At 41.5% G+C, this 16,154-nt stretch overlaps 1 long non-coding RNA gene across 1 annotated transcript; it reads right to left on the bottom strand.

Moving 5' to 3' along the window:
• Positions 1-478: 478 nt before the first annotated feature.
• On the bottom strand, positions 479-15,560 carry LOC121640977. Its single transcript, XR_006010629.1, has 3 exons — positions 15,551-15,560; positions 8,494-8,499; positions 479-550 (listed from the first exon to the last, which is right to left on the bottom strand). It is a non-coding gene; the product is annotated as an uncharacterized LOC121640977 (long non-coding RNA).
• Between the last annotated feature and the right edge of the window lie 594 nt (positions 15,561-16,154).

Raw genomic sequence — 16,154 nt, 5'->3', positions numbered from 1 at the left:
AAGAAATTACAGCAGAAAAGACATGCAGGATCCTCAAGAAAACACTGAAGTGAATAAAAAAGTAAAATAAATAAACCTAAAAAAAAACATTAAACAAAATTATGTATATCTGTTACTCGATCTATGTTCTTTGCCAGTTCCTTTGGGAGCTATAATAAGTATTTATTACCCTGGTTTGTGTTACAACCTCATCTGGCCAGGGCTGGTAGTCCTCCGTCAGATTCTCCACACCTGGTCCTGATCTGTTAATCCTCATCAAGTCTAATCAGTCACACCTGTCCTCCGGTCCTTATAATCCCCAGTTCTGCCCTCAGTCCTCGTCGGACCTTAAACCTACGTACTTCATGGACTCACCCGTTCCTGGTTCCTGTCCCTCCAACCGTCTCCTTCTTTCCGAGTAAGCCCTTTACCTTGTGTTCAGTCTTGATAATAAAGAGTCGTTAACCTGCCTATGTCTATGTGGAGTCCCAACGTAACAGTTTGTCTGTCTATCTGTTAGCAACCTAACTCAAAAATTTATGGATGGATTTTGATTACATTTTCAGGAAATCTCAGAAATGGAATAAAAGTTATTAGATTTTGGAGGTGATTTGCCTGGAAAGAGTTTGTGTAATTGTGCAGTCATCATCTTATACATTAATACTTTGGTCTAAATACAATTTGCCTCCTTAACAAGTTTTGGTGCTAATTACTCACTAAAACATTTATTCTTCTGAACCATGAATACATGCAATACTTCTTCACAAACACAGCTGTTTGCTCACCTTTATTTCTTCAGATAAGAAATAATTATTTGGCCCATGATCCTATTTACAGACCCCTACATGGCCATATGTATGGATTTGACACCCACGCATAGGACAATTTACTCTGGATTAGAAAAACTAGATTCACCAGCTTACTTATGTGGAAATATTCAAGCATGCAAGAATGTGAATGTAAGTAGTTGTGCATTGCTTGGACAACTGGTGGATCCAGGTTGTCATCAGATGTCAAATCTAATATCATCACATGGCCACCAGACTTCTATTATTCATGAGATCAATGTTGAGATTCAACCAAGCCTGATACAGGACAACCCCCCCCGATCTTCTCCTCCACCTCTTCATTGAGCCTCTTCATATTTCTCTGATGATGATTTTTCCCTTCACTGTTTTCTGTGGAGTTTGACTTGTGAAGGTTGTGAACATGAAAACTGAGAGTGTTTACCTCAAGGGATGACAGCCAGTGAGAGACAGCAAGGTGCCTCCGACACCTCGACTGACAGGGTTTTAAAGCTAGAGGCAAAATGGTGGAAAAGAAAGGTGCAAATAGTGAAGCAAAACAAGGGGGTAGAATGTAAGGTTGCAGGCGTGCGTGAGTGTGAGACACCCAACAATGACCAGAGAAGTGTGAACTTGACACATACCCCATAATTCCCTGAGTCACACATGATACCAACTCTACCTGCTACCAACCATTCTGCTCACAGAATCCATACACAGGATGCAAAGAAGCATGTAAAGAAGTTATGTTCTAGTCATGTCCGTCTGTCCTGGCAGCTTGCTTGGTTGTTAAAGCCCTGAAGTCTTTTTGTGAAAGGCTTGTCAATTTTGTACTTGCTTATTTTTTAACCAGTTATTTTCTGTCTTGTAACCTAAGTAAATGCAGGTTTAGGATTTTTGTTTAGGCTGTAGCTCAGTGGGTAGAGAGGTCATCCTCAAACTGGAAGGTCAACACTTCCAATTCACAACACTTCTACGTGCTGAAGTAAGGGTAAGACAATAAACCCTATATTGCTGGACATACTTATGGGTTTGTGAGTGTAGAGGAAAGAACTGCAAATTTCTGCATAAACAAGAAGTGCTGAAATGTGTGTGAATGAATAAATACGAAATACACTGTAGAACCTAAAACAAGGTTCAAAAAGACTGCATAAGCATGGATTATTGCTGATTCTGCTGCATCCATGTGACTAAACTATGGCTCAAAGTAAAAAGTAAAAATCATAGCATCAGGTCTAAAAATACAAAACAAATCTTGCAGTGGCTTGGTTGAAAGTCTTACACTGATTCCACTGAAATTTGCAACTGAACTCATTGGTGAGTGACTTTCCTTTATGCAACACATGAAGGGAAGTCATGCATCCAGTTGGAAATATGTCATAACAAACATATTATTGTTTTTGTGGCAGCATATCAATTTAATACAGTACCACATAATGTGTTGTTAAAGAGGCTGTGTTCAATTAACATACTTTTGTGAAATCAGTTTGGATATTAAATATCTGTATGTTTTGCAATTTTCCAATGTAGAGAAGATAAACAGGAAAACATTGTGACTAATTATCTAAAGCCATCTGTTAGTAAATAATTGTTATATACTCTTGTCAGCTGATACTCAACCATGAAGTTTAAAGTGGCTCTATTCTGCTCATTTCAGCCCCCTCGGATCAGCCTCTGCCAGAAACAATCAGAATGAGAGTCTTTCGGCCTGAGCCTTGCCTCCCCCCTGATGCAGGCTGCCTCTGATTGGTCAACTACCCAGATTAATTGTTGGGAGTGCACGCTGTTTTCACCGCAGAAACACCGGAAGAACTCGTAAATAAATCGAAGCAATATGAATACTCAGATAACAATGTCAACACAAAACATACAGCCGTACATATTCGAGCCCAAATCAGACCCCGAAAACAAGAGTGAACAACTCAACAACCCGCAGCAAGAATGCAGCAGGACATATCTGTTTGGTAAATACTCTGTTTACCAGCTTTAGTCCAATATAACATTGTTTGTCGTCCTTTACTCCCCTCATACTTCTGTACATGTTCCTTTTAATAGGTGTACATGTGGCAAATGTATCACAATGCCAACAGAGGTGGAAAACGTCTGCTGCCAAGAAATAGATAAGGTAATGATGCTATTTGCTAACACGTCCCTGCATTGCTACGCTATATTTAGCTGTATTTCTTGCTACTCTTGCTAAGCTAATCTCTAGTGTTGGAGAATGGTGAAATATTATTAACCATGATAATATGTTGACATGGCATTGTTCACACAGTCATAATAATAATAAGATCCCACTGAAAACATAATGTAATTCCTGATGGAGAGAACACATGGTTTTTGAAATGAGTGAAGGAATCTATAGCATTTTTTTTTTTTTATCATAGGGCAACATTTGCTGAACAGTCATCTCTCACAAGAGCTTTTATCACTGTTTGCACCTTAAAGAAGCACTATGGAACTTTGGCAGATTTGTCTCAGTGACATGCCCCCTAACATGGCTAATTTGACATCTTTCTTTAATCCTACCTGGACGCTGAGCTCTTTCAAGGTAGTAAAAGTCAGTCTGATGCTGACTATTGTCTTATCACTTGCTCTGTCAATTTCTCTCTTTCTTCTCCTCCCTTCCTCTGATAATGTCCTCTTGCATTTCTTTGATGAATTAGCCAGAACATTTAAAAATGTCCAGTTAGTTGATATCCAGTTGCTGGCATGTGATGTGGTGCATAAATGCAGCAGCCAGCTGTAAACTGATGCAGCATCCTGGAAGGAAAAGTTGTGAAATGTGGTTCTCAACCTCAGGATGCTGTTGGGTAATGACGGCACCAGAACTGTACAAAATAAAGGTCAACGCACAATTGTAAAAAGAGAAAATTATAGTTACAAGCAAAGATCAGAAAGTTACATAATATTACTTTAATTCATGTCACCCCAACATCCCACATGTGGCAACGACCATAATGTTCATGTGGGTCAATGTCAAGCATCCAGCAGCAATGACCTTTAAATGACTAACAAACCCACAAGAAGTTAAATACACAACCTTTCTAGTTAGATAGAGTTGAGGATGCTGTTTTGGGTGAAGGGTGTTCATTGTCTTGAAGAATAAAAAGAAAAAGTTCAACTGTTCAACTTTAGCTCTTAGAATTGCCATGATCTGGTAGACTGCGAATTTGCACCGACTCAAGCTGTTGGCTCTCTGGAACAACAGTTTATGGTCAGAGAAATGTACTTTTCTGCCAACTGGTTATTTTATTTCATTTTTATAAATGTCATTAGACAAAATGTATTCATTTGTGTTAATTTCTGGAGATATTTTAAATTATGTACAAGAAGTTCAGGACTGCAAATAATTCTGACTAGGACTATACAGCTCTGAAACCATGGGAACAAAGTTTTCTCCACTGAAAGACGTCAGTATTCTTTGTGTCACTTTGTCTTTGTTGTGACGTCTCTGCAGGAGTGCGTATGTGCTGGTCTGAGCTTCCCGTGCGTGGACGTATGAACAGTAATGTCATGCACAGGCTGTGGTCAGTAAAGTCAAGTTGAGGTTTGGGACTGTGGGTTGCTGCAGCAGCTGGATCAGACTCCCAAGGGAGAGCTGAGAAAATGGCCACAAACCTCCTCCCAAAGGCCCCAGCGAGAGACAGAGAGGGGGGACAACCCTGACTGCAGTATGTTATTAGTAGATGTATTGTGACGCTGTAGTCTTGTTCTGTGCGCCACATTGTTCCGCACACTCACTACACGCTGTGTACAGTACTGCACACAGGAAGCAGTAGTGACTCTCTCACACCGTCCATCATAGATATTATAATGAAAAACTAAAGCAACTTAGCCAATGTACACCCTCTTTACACTCTACAGTACACATTGAAAACTACTATAGCATTGTACTGGGGTTGCACTGGTCCACTGGTGAGTATCTTCATAAACGGTGGCTTGATAAAGGCTGAGTCAGGACGCAATCTGCATGTGTGTTTAGGGACAGTGCAGAAATGGTGGCAAAGCAAATAGGTGTAGATACACTCACATGCATCTCTCTCGACACATGTGAGGTTAAACACTGACTTACCTGACTGACGTTAACACCCTGTTGAGTAAACACACAAGCAAACTCAAACCATACATTGACATGCCTATAAGCACCGATGTTGCGTCGACAGCCGTCTGATGACCAGTGTCAGGCCCAACAGACATTGTGTTAGCTCAAGGTTCAGAGCTGCCACGCTAAAGTTCTCCCACACATGCAACACATACCTGTATTAGGGTTTAACAGTCAGTACACCTCACCATCATGTTTCACAGGGAAAGAAACACATTGCAAGGCAGAAGCTCCTGTCACACCCAAGTCAAATTCACATATGAAATTTCAACCCAGAACACAACAGAAATTTGAAACCCAGTGTAGCCTAAAACATGGCTGACTGGTTTGGTGACCACAGGGCAAAGGTTTGCTGTTTCTCCACATTAAACCAGATTTTGTTGTGGTTATTTGATTATTTATTTATTGATATAAATGTCATTGTCCAAGCTAACAATGTAATCAGTTCCAGCCATTGTCCCAGACTAAACTGTTGTAAGTAATGGTATAGTATCATAATTGAGAAGCCCAATGAGTGTTTTTATACTGGATGGATGGATGGATGGATGGATGGATGGATGGATGGATGGATGGATGGATGGATGGATGGATGGATGGATGGATGGATGGATGGATGGATGGATGGATCCCTGTCAGAAGCTTTAAGCAGTTTCCTTGGGGTAATCCTTTCACCCTCCTGTCGTAAAAACTGTTTATCGTACATATGCTGTATTGTACTGTATACTGTGTATTGTGCTGTCTTGTGTGTGTGTGTGTGTGTGTGTAACTAAACTAAACTAAATTTAATTCAAATTTGTATGAAACACTTTGAATCACTCATGCAGAAAAGCATTTATATTGTCTGTAAACCTAATGTGCAATTTCTAGCTAAACATAAAGGACATGGTATGTTATACTAAGAACACAGGCTTTTTGTTTTATTTTAACACTTTAAAAGTTGTTATGTTTCTGGCTATTACTACGCTTATCTGTCTTAATAAAAAGATCTTTATGGCTCCAGTAATTCATTTAGTTTCATCTAGTATGCCTTGTTTGTTTCCTTTGAAAATCATTCAAACTAAATCAGAAACAGAGATTTGTTTTTAGCCACAGGCAGGGAGATTGTTAATAAAAGACAGCATTTTAAGAGGGGAAAAAAGGTACAGTGTATTGTAAAAAAATAAATAATAATAATAAATAAATAAACACACACACACACACACACACACACACACACACACACACATATATATATATATATATATATATATATATATTATTTTTTTTTTTTTCTTTTCCAGAAGGACACAATGGGATTTTGTAACATTATGAGGAAAACTTGACTTGAGCTCAATGTTTTGATCAGCAGACACATACTGTGCCCCAAGCTACCACAAGCTGACCCAGACACTAAGTTCAGGACGTCATAATATGAAAATGTGTCTCTGGGCGCAGTTTGCAGTTTTTATGCATGCTCTGAAAAATTCCTGGAATTTTGTTTGTACCCATTTTTTTCCTGAAAAAAGAAAGAAAAAAAAGCAATTATTTGCGTAGTTTGGTTTGTTACTTAATTTTATGTGTTAGTGTTTATGTGTGTGTGTGTGTGTGTGTGTGTGTGTGGTGGTGGTGGTGGGGGGGGGGTAACCAACAAAACTGCATTTGAGTGTGTGTTACTCTGAATCACTCTCTTTTTTACTTCTCATCCTGGCATATAGCTAAATTACCCCATATAGCAATGTACCCCGTCTTCCACTAGTCGCTGGGACATGCTCCAGCTCCCCCACAACTCTGCATGAGAATAAGCAGGTATAGAAAATCAATGAATGGATGGATGGGCTTTATGCTGCAGCATTGCTGCTTTTCTTGACTAAATTATCTCACTGCTTCATCTGTCAATCACCAGGTGAAAAATGAAGGAGTTCAGTCCTCAGTGGCATCTACATCCCTCCACTTCTTTCACTGCTTGCTGTCTTCCCTTTTAAATAGCAAAACCAAGCCATGACAGAAACTTAAGTTCATCTTCCCCAATTTTATTATAAGAGCAGACCTAAAAGAAAAGGCTCAACACACACAGTGAACAGAGAGGAGGGAATGTCCTGAACCTGAATGCTAATGTGTTGAAGGGTGGAGGGCAGTTGTAGCAAGGCAAGGCTGGGTTTGCAGAGGAACTTGCTAGAGGATAAGGCGTGTTCCTTTTGGCAGCACAGCATGGTGTCAATCCACCGGTGCCATCTGATGCCTGAGCTTGTGACGGTGCATCAGTGTGTGGCAGACACTGAGAAAAGATTTGGCAGCTATATTTAGGCTGTGTGTTAAAGAGGTGCATTGTAAATATAGTGCCCCGGTGCAGTGTCACTTTACACCCCCTTCCACCCACCCGCTCTTCGTCTCAGTCCTCCACCGGACTTCTCTTAACAGTTTCATTATGCCAGAGTGCGTCATGAGCACTGGAAAAAAAGACTTGAAAAAACATGAAGAAAGGAAGGAAGAAAGAAAGGAAAGACGGGGGTTGGCAGCAGTGTAGTTATGAGACAGATTACTCCGTGCTTGTGTGTGTGTGTGTGTGTGTGTGTGTGTGTGTGTGTGTGTGTGTGTGTGTGTGTGTGTGTGTGTGTGTGTGTGTGTGTGTGTGTGTGATGTAATGTAACTGAGGCCAGGCTTCCCCGGGTTCTCTAGTGTCTGCAGGTTTGGAAAGCTTCCAAAGAATAACAGCAAAGACAAACGTTGGAGCATTGATCCCCACTGTCTTTTTTTCTCATATTTCCTTTCTCTCTCATTGTCTCTCCTCCCTTCTTTTTTCTTGACTTTCCTGACTCATCTTCTCTGTGTCCCCTATTTTATATACAGTACCAGTCGAACGTTTGGAAAGTGTGTCCAAACTTTTAACTGATAGTGTAGTTTTCTTACCACCTCTTTCATTCATCTTCCTTCTACTTGTCTCATGCCTCCACACTCTCACCTCTTCTGTTCCTTACTTTTTTTAGTTTTATCTTCTAATCTCTTTCCCTATTTCCCTCCTCTTCTGTCCCTTTATTCTTCTTTTCCTATCTGCAGACCTGTGGAGAAAGCACTTTGTTGGGTGTGGTGAGGTCTGTGTGCAGGCAAACACTGTATGTACTGTCCTTTCACACTTTGTGTGAGTCTGTGTGTAAATGATTGGTCCCTATCACATATAAAATCCTTCCTATGACATCATATAGTGACGTCCCTTGACATTCAAATGTCCACTAAACCAGCTTTCAAGGGAACACTTTAGTGTGTGTGTAGTTGTGCACTCTCTTGCACATCTGGCAAGGATGTTCTAGAGCTTTTTTTTTCTTTGTTCCTTTTCAGCTTTAACAAGTGACTTCTTTACAAGAAAAAGCTCAGATCCACTCTTACTTGCTTTCTGTCTTACACACACACACACACACCCACTATGACGCAACAGCCACTGGTCATGTTCCCAAGGTCCTGTTCTCAGAGCAGTCTGACTGGAGGCCTTTGTCTGAGCTCACTTTAAAAATAAAACTGGAGCAGGATTACCACACACACACACACAGACACACACACACCTACAAACACAAACGCATGCACACACGCGCACGTGCATACACACTCTTTGTGCATGAACTAAGCCTGACCTGAGGTGGAAAACGAGCCCACTGCCAACTCATGATGCTGTTTAAGTGTGAGTGTGTGTGTGTGTGTGTGTGTGTGTTTGTGTGTCTGTGTGTGCACGTATGTGTGCCACCATACTGTATTCACATGTGTACTCTTCCACTCAGCCTCCTCTTGACAGTGTAATTATGGGCTTGTGTAACACCCCTATGTGTATATGATCACACACACATATGAGCCTCTAACATGATCACATCCCATTATTTCATGGCCATGCACAGAAACACAACCCCCCCTAATCCCCCCCAAACTGCAGGACTCAGATTAAACTCATCAAAATTTTTATAAAATGAAAAGACTTTCTGCTCTTAAAGTGTTACTTATTGGACCCGAGCAAACCCTTCCCACATAGCAGATGAATACTTTACAATGTTAATTAGAATAAATTTATTGTAATACATGTCGTATTAAAATTTAAAATCCCTTAAATTTATCACCTGTTTACAAAACTGAAGGCACTAGAATAGTTGGAAGATGCATGTGATTAAACTGAAAATCAGACAGTGATCTTAACACAGCAGCACAGAACATTTTAGACTTCAGACAAGGATTGTTGATAAGAGTTCAACAAGGCAAACATATGTGGTTTCCCTGTTTACAGTTATATTATGGAAATATAAAATATAAAATCAAAATATGGGACACTGTTTAAAATATAAAGATAAATAGAAGTCCTCAATAAAAAAATGTTACCATAACTAACTGAAAACTAAAGAAAGGCCACATATGAAATGTTTAAAATGAAAAATGTTTTTCGTTTAAAAAGATAAATCAAATTGATTAACATTCCACAACTAAAGAGATCATTAGTCACTAATGAGTAGCATAACAGGGAATAAAAAGTAAAAGTGGAGATATGTGCACGTATTGAGGTGTTGGTGTATAGAGGTGTGTGAGAGGGTGTGTGAGTGGCTGGGGGAAAAAAAAAAAGAAAAAAAAAAAAAGAAAAAGAGTGTGTGTGCGTTTGCAGGGGGTTAGGACGTGTCCTCTGGGGGGCGCCCTGGCCGGGTGTTGGGGGCGTGGGCCTGGGGTTCCCTTCCTTTGCCTCACCCCCCTCCCACTCAGAAAGAGGAAAGTGGCCCCTTGGGCTGGTGGCTGGCCCCTGGGGGGGTTCGTGGCGTGCCTGGGTTGGGGTGCCTGCTCCGGGCCTGTGACGCCCTTCGGGGCCGGCGGGGGACGGGGGCGCCCTAAGCCACTGGCGGGTCGTCTTCCAGGGGGGGGGCTTACTCCCCTCTGGACCTACATCTCCTGACCCCTCCCCTCCCCCACTCTTCACTACATACACAGGTAGGGCTGTGGGAGGTGTGCTTGTTGCGCTGGGCGGGGCAGGGGGGTCATCATAATGGCCCCGTTGCTTCGCTGAGCGGCAGCATGCCTCCCAGCTTTTAATTCCACTTAGTCACTGAGCACAAATAACATTTGCAACATACAAACACGTTTTGGGGGGTGGAACATGCGAGGTCAGGTGGGTGGGACTGCTCAGGTGGCCCCGCCCCCTCCTCAATGCAGTTACTGCCCCCCAATTTTAACCCTCTTTTTTTAATTGCAAACAGCACATAATATATTCCATCACTAGTGGGGGAGGGAGGGGGGATGGGGTCTTCAAGCGCCCCTGTCTCCATGGATGGCCCGGGGGCGGGGCGGGCCGGGTGGCATGTCGCGTTGGCCCGGGGCGTAGGCGGGCTGTCCCGGGGGGTTTTGGCTGCTGGCCCTGGGGGGAAGGTGCTGTTTTGGGGGTGGGGAGTGGGGGGCGGGGTGGGGGGGTGGGGGCCTGGCTCGTGTCTCCTCGCCTCCTGGCTGGGGCTGTCCCCCCGCGGCGTGGGGTGGCGGGAGGATGGTGGTGGGGGGATGGTGTTTGTGTGTGTGTGTGTTGGGGGGGGGTGGTGTGTGGGTGGGAGGGTGGTGTGGGTGTGGGGGGATGGGTGGTGGAGGGATGGTGTGTGGGAGGGTGGGGTGTGAGGAGGTGGATGCGTGGTGTGTGGGAGGGGGGGGTGGTGTGGGTGTGGGAGGATGAATGGTGGAGGGATGATGTATGTGTGGGAGGATGGGGTATGTGTGGGAGAATGTATGGTGCAGGGATGGGGGAGTGTGTGGGAGGATGGATGGTGGAAGGATGGTGTGTGTGCGGGAGGATGGATGGTGGTGGTGGCCGTCTGGGCGGGCCGGGTCCCCCCGGGTGGCGTGCTGGCCCTCGGCCTGTGGGTGGGTGGGGGGGGGGGGGGTAAACGGGAGTACGTGCTCTGAATGAACAATAAAACCAATGTTTAGTACCTTGTTGCAGTGAAACATTTATGTCCACACAAAGCATTTATGCTCACCTTAGTATAGTTCAGTCCACAGAGTTTGACTGGTATGTTTTTATTCCGTTTATTTTTGTATAAATGCTGTCTCTGATGAAATATTTGAGTGCAAATTACATTGTTCTGTTGATGTTTTCGTTATCAAACTGTTACACAAACACCACTGCAATGTATTGCCACCCCTGAAAAATTCCTGCACCCCTGTCGTTCCCACCATTAATATTTTACTGGATCTGCCGCAGAGAGCAAAATAAGTCAAATTAAAACTATAAGTAAAAAACACGAAAACAAAATGGAAGCAAAACATGTGCAGTCCAAGGCTGGACTGCAGCACTAGTTGATAGTATGTTAGACATGAAAAATATGCATTGTACTCAGTCAACCCTCCACATGTTATACACCACTGAAAAGCTTTTATTCTTGAAATTTAAATGATGTATACCATTCCAGGCTACAGTCATAACTGTAGATTCAATAAACACTTATTTCTGACCAGTCACCACAGAAAGTTAAACTGTACTCCAGTAGCAAGTGATACTGCAACTAAAACAGTCCTGTTACATCAGCAAGGGTCCAGTAAAAGTAGTCCAGTGAAACACACTGCCTGGCCAAAGAAAGTTGTCACCTGAAATAAACTAAAATAGGTACGAGCCTCTTATTAGAAATTACTACATGGGCAATTGCTTTTTTAACCCGAACTGATGCAATGAGTAGCTTCTGGTTTCTTAAACAACCATGTGGAAAGACACATCCCATGGTTGTAGAAAAGATGTTAGTCTGTTTAGGAAGGGTCAAATTATTGGCATGCATCAGAGACAACATCTAAGGAGATGCAGAAACTATTACACTTGGGTTAAGAACTGTCCAACACCTTGTTAAAAATTGGAAGAATAATGGGGAATCATCATCTTCAAAGAAAAATGTGGTTGAAAAAAAAATCCTGAAGGGTGGTGATCGGCGATTACTAACGTTAATAACGTTTGGTGAAATCCAATCAAAGAAAAAAAACAGAATTAAGGGTCAGTTTAATGGTGAAAGTGAGACCATTTCCACACGCACAGTGTTAAGGGAACTCAAGGATTGGATCTGAACAGCTGTGTAGCCATAAGAAAACCAGTAATCTGTGAGTCTAACTGGTAAAAGGCTCCAATTTGTTAGGGACAATAAAGATTGGACTCTGGAGCAATGGAAGAAGGTCATGTGGTCTGATGAGTCCAGATTTACCCTGTTCCAGAGTCATGGGTGTCACAGTGCGGCGGAGGTCAAGACCCAAATGGAGGACTCAAGCAGATGGAAAGCAGGGACAAATGTTTTAATCAAAAGCCCAGAATCAAAAGAACCACATGACAGAGGGAAAAAAATAAAAAAAAACACAAGGAAACTGAAAACCAAGGGGTATAAATACACTGAGGGACTAATGAGGAACAGGTGAAATGAATGTGCTAATAAAACCAAGTGTACAAACAAACAGGAAGCAGAAAGCAAAACATGATACCCAAGGGGAAAACTCAACAAAATAAAACAGGAAACCAGACAAGACAATGAACACAGGACTAAAAAACTAAAAAACACACAGATCATGACAATGGGTGCATCAGGATAAGAACATTTGCAGATGATGTGATGCACCCATCATGCCTAGTGCCTACTGTACAAGCTTGTGGGGGCAGTGCTATGATCTAGAGTTGCTGCAGTTGGTCAGGTCTTGGTTAAGCAAGAACCTCAGAGTCCAGACTTTAACTCTATTAAGAATCTTTGGCATGAAAATTATGTTAGATTGGATGACAATAAATCTTGCGATATTGCAGAAGCTTAATGAAACAATACTACAGTGAATGTGTGATGTAATCAAAGCTAAAGGCCGTCCAATGAAATATTAGAGCATGTGACCTTTTTTTGGTGGCAACTTTTTTTTTGTAGTTAGTCCACAACAAGTCTTTTAACCATAAAAACCTGTTTTTAAAATGGAAGGATTTTAAGGGGTTGATGTTGCATAAGAATAACTGGTGATAAGCAGCTGTTCTGTTAACTTGGCCTGCCAGCAGTTCAGCTGTGTCACTGTCTGAAAATATTTATGAATCATGAAAAGAAAAATACAACTCAGGGGGGCCTTGATCAATTTAGTAGCTAAAATCCTATATCAAGCAAGACTAAAAACAAAATTATATTTTCAAAATTATAGTAAAGTATAACAGTTATTCTCCCCTACTTACAAACACAGGCAACATTGTTAACAGACAAGGCAATCCTGTGAACATGTCCCTGACACAACTATGTTTTCACCAATTAACTATCAAGTTGTAATGTTTATACATAATGATGTCAATCTAAAGTGAAGATTCCTTACATCCTTTAGAAAAAAGGAATAAATAAAATAGGGACACAAGGTTTTATTGTGACCACACTGGTACACCATCTGGCTACTTTTCTTCCAATTATCCACAAAGTACCACAAGTACTTACACTTCCATCACATACACCTCTGCTGGGATTCAAACCCTTCACTGTGCCCTGTTATACCAACTGAGAAACTGAAGACATACTTAATCAGCTTTGTCTACTTACTCCAAAATCCCCTCCCCTCTCCATTAACTTCTACTCCAAAAACACCCCAGTCACAGCTGAATCACTGCCATCCTAAAGGTTTCAAGGGTGCATGTTGCCAAGAAGCACAGATGATACCCGCTGAGAGCTTTCACAGTGAAGTAGCAAAGCTTTGCCACAACAAGGCCCCAGAGTTCTACATTAAAGATAATAGATGTAATATTGTGAAGTATTGATTAGAATGCAGATTGATTTTTTTTTATCCCTTTCTTATTTAATCTGAATCCATTAGCCTTTCAAGATAAAAAATGACCCATACCTCTCATTTTTAGGTGTTAATTGAATAATTTTACTTATTTGCTTGTTAATACTATGTACCCACTTTCAATAAATGTCTGAAAATAAACTAATAGCTAATGTATGAATGAAAAATCTGCTTCATAAGCATCCCCATGTTAACTTCTCCTCTGGCACCATTAGCCCCATCCCTTTGATGAGGTTAGAAATCCCTGGGATCATATTTTAGGTGTGAATGTGACCCCTGGCATGTTGGCAGTCAAAGCCACATCACAAGGCAAACCCTCCTCAGAACACTGAGGAGCTATCTGAGGAGCCAGAGAACATCGAGGACATTCAGGGGAGACACCTGCTGAATCAGGCGCTTCTACGCCACAGAGTGTGATGGAAACTGATCCACTAATATCAGCCATTCAGCTATTAGTGTCTTGTACAAACACACTACCTTCTATTAATACTGTAACCTGGCACACACTCGCTGCTCTATAAATGCACACTCATGCAGTGGCTGTCACACATAACTGATCTGGTTTCAGCAGTACAAACCTTCCCAGCAACACATTATACAAGCAAGTGCACTGGCCCACACATGCTGGCACGTAGACACATTCACTCACACACACACACACACACGCACACACTGGCCATGGCTTTCAGTAGTGTCCCGTTCAGTAGACACTTGAAAGGACACCCTAGAGAGGAGTCCTTTTCACAGTAATAGTGCCCAGCAGCACTTAGCGCGGACCCCGTGGCTCTCACCCACTGTAGTGAAGTGGACGAGGGTTCTCAATTCCAAAGCAGCCCACTTTTCTCTTCCCACTGAGTGGGAGTAGAGGAGTCTTTCATGGGCATAGTACTCCACTGCCTGCACACTCCAAAGCACTCATTCACCCGCCGTCCACTATGGAGTGTGAGATCTCAAATTTGAATGAACAAGCAAGCGGGAATCGACAATGAGTATAAAACATTTTTTATATTATTCAAAGAGTTCACACTCGAAACACTGAAACTCAGCTGCCACAGCAAAAAGAGAATATGAAAACTACTTTTACTATACAGATAAAATATTAGGTAATATAATGTTGTTCAGTGAGTTGTTGGGCTTCTACAAACTGACAGAATAGTCTAAGTACTCCTCATAATAAATGTAAGTAACATTTATTTCTATAGTTCTTTTTGCTGATAAAATCACAAAATGCTTTACAATAAAATCACCAAAAACTGGAAAAATTGCATAAAATGGTAACAAATTCAAAATAAATAAAATATCTATAAAAGGATGTACATCAGCAATACTGGCTTAACCATGAGCAATTTTAAACTTGTCTTGAGCTGAGACTTAAAGCTTTCTACACTGTCAGCAGGTCTACTGCTGGCAGGGAGAACGTTCCAGAGTCTGGGGGCAGTGGAGACAAAAGCTCTGTCACCACAGGTTTTCAGGCAGGTACGTGGGACAGACAACAGGTTATGGTTATTACATCTAAGTTCACGTGAGGTGGTATGGATTTGGATGAGGCCTGAGAGATACATGGGTGCTTGTCCAGAACCCAGTAAGTCATGATGAGTATTTTAAATTGAATCCTGTAAGTGACTGGGAGCCACTGTAGAGAGTGTTGCAGGGGGTGACATGAGAAAATTTATTTGACCTTGTGAGTAACCTAGCAGCAGCATTCTGGATGGATTCTAAATGGTGAAGGACCATTTTACTGAGTGATGAAAACAGAGCAGTATTAATGCAGGATGAGATGAAGGAATGAATGAGCAGCTCCACGTCAGGCTGGGAGACCATGGCCCTCAGTTTGTTAATGTTACAGAGGTGGAAGAAACATGATTTTGCCAATGATTTTTATGTGTGTGTTGAATGACAGAGATTGATCAAATAATGCCCCAAAGTTTCTTACAACTGAACAAACCATTTTTATAAATCGAGTACAAGTACTTACATTTGAGTACTTGCTGATACTGAGTACCAATATGGGTACTAATAAATCCCATTACAGTTCAGTAGTAAGGAGTGTGGACCAAATGTGATGACTGAGTGGTTATTTGTGTGATATGAGTCATCCTGCAGCCATCCTCTAAATGTAAGACTAGAAAACTGTCACAATCTTCATAAATAAGGAGGATAAAGTGTTTTTTGGTAAAACTCTGTTCATCGCTGTGACAAAGTATCTACATGCCCAAAATTCTTTCACCGCTAACTTGAAAAAGTAATGCCAAAATGCCAATTTCACATTTTCAATATGAGTTATAACTTTGTTAAATAGAATTAAATAGTAAAAATGCAAGGTAGAGAAGAAAAAAAATTTAAATCAAAGGAAAAGTTAAATTAAAAAGGACAATACTAATAACAATTGTGATTACCACTTAAATTTAAGGTAGCTATTATTGCGCATAGCAAACAATGATCATCTTCGGGTCCGATTATATTTTTAACCCCAGAACTAATCAAGTAAACAGTCAGCAGGGTTTACCAAATGCTTGGATAAACTGCTCTGTTTCAGT

This window comes from Melanotaenia boesemani, chromosome 6 (assembly GCF_017639745.1).
Source record: "Melanotaenia boesemani isolate fMelBoe1 chromosome 6, fMelBoe1.pri, whole genome shotgun sequence".
Lineage (NCBI taxonomy): Eukaryota > Metazoa > Chordata > Actinopteri > Atheriniformes > Melanotaeniidae > Melanotaenia > Melanotaenia boesemani.
The sequence above is the reverse complement of the archived record's forward strand: the minus strand, read 5'-3'. Positions and strand labels throughout refer to the sequence as shown.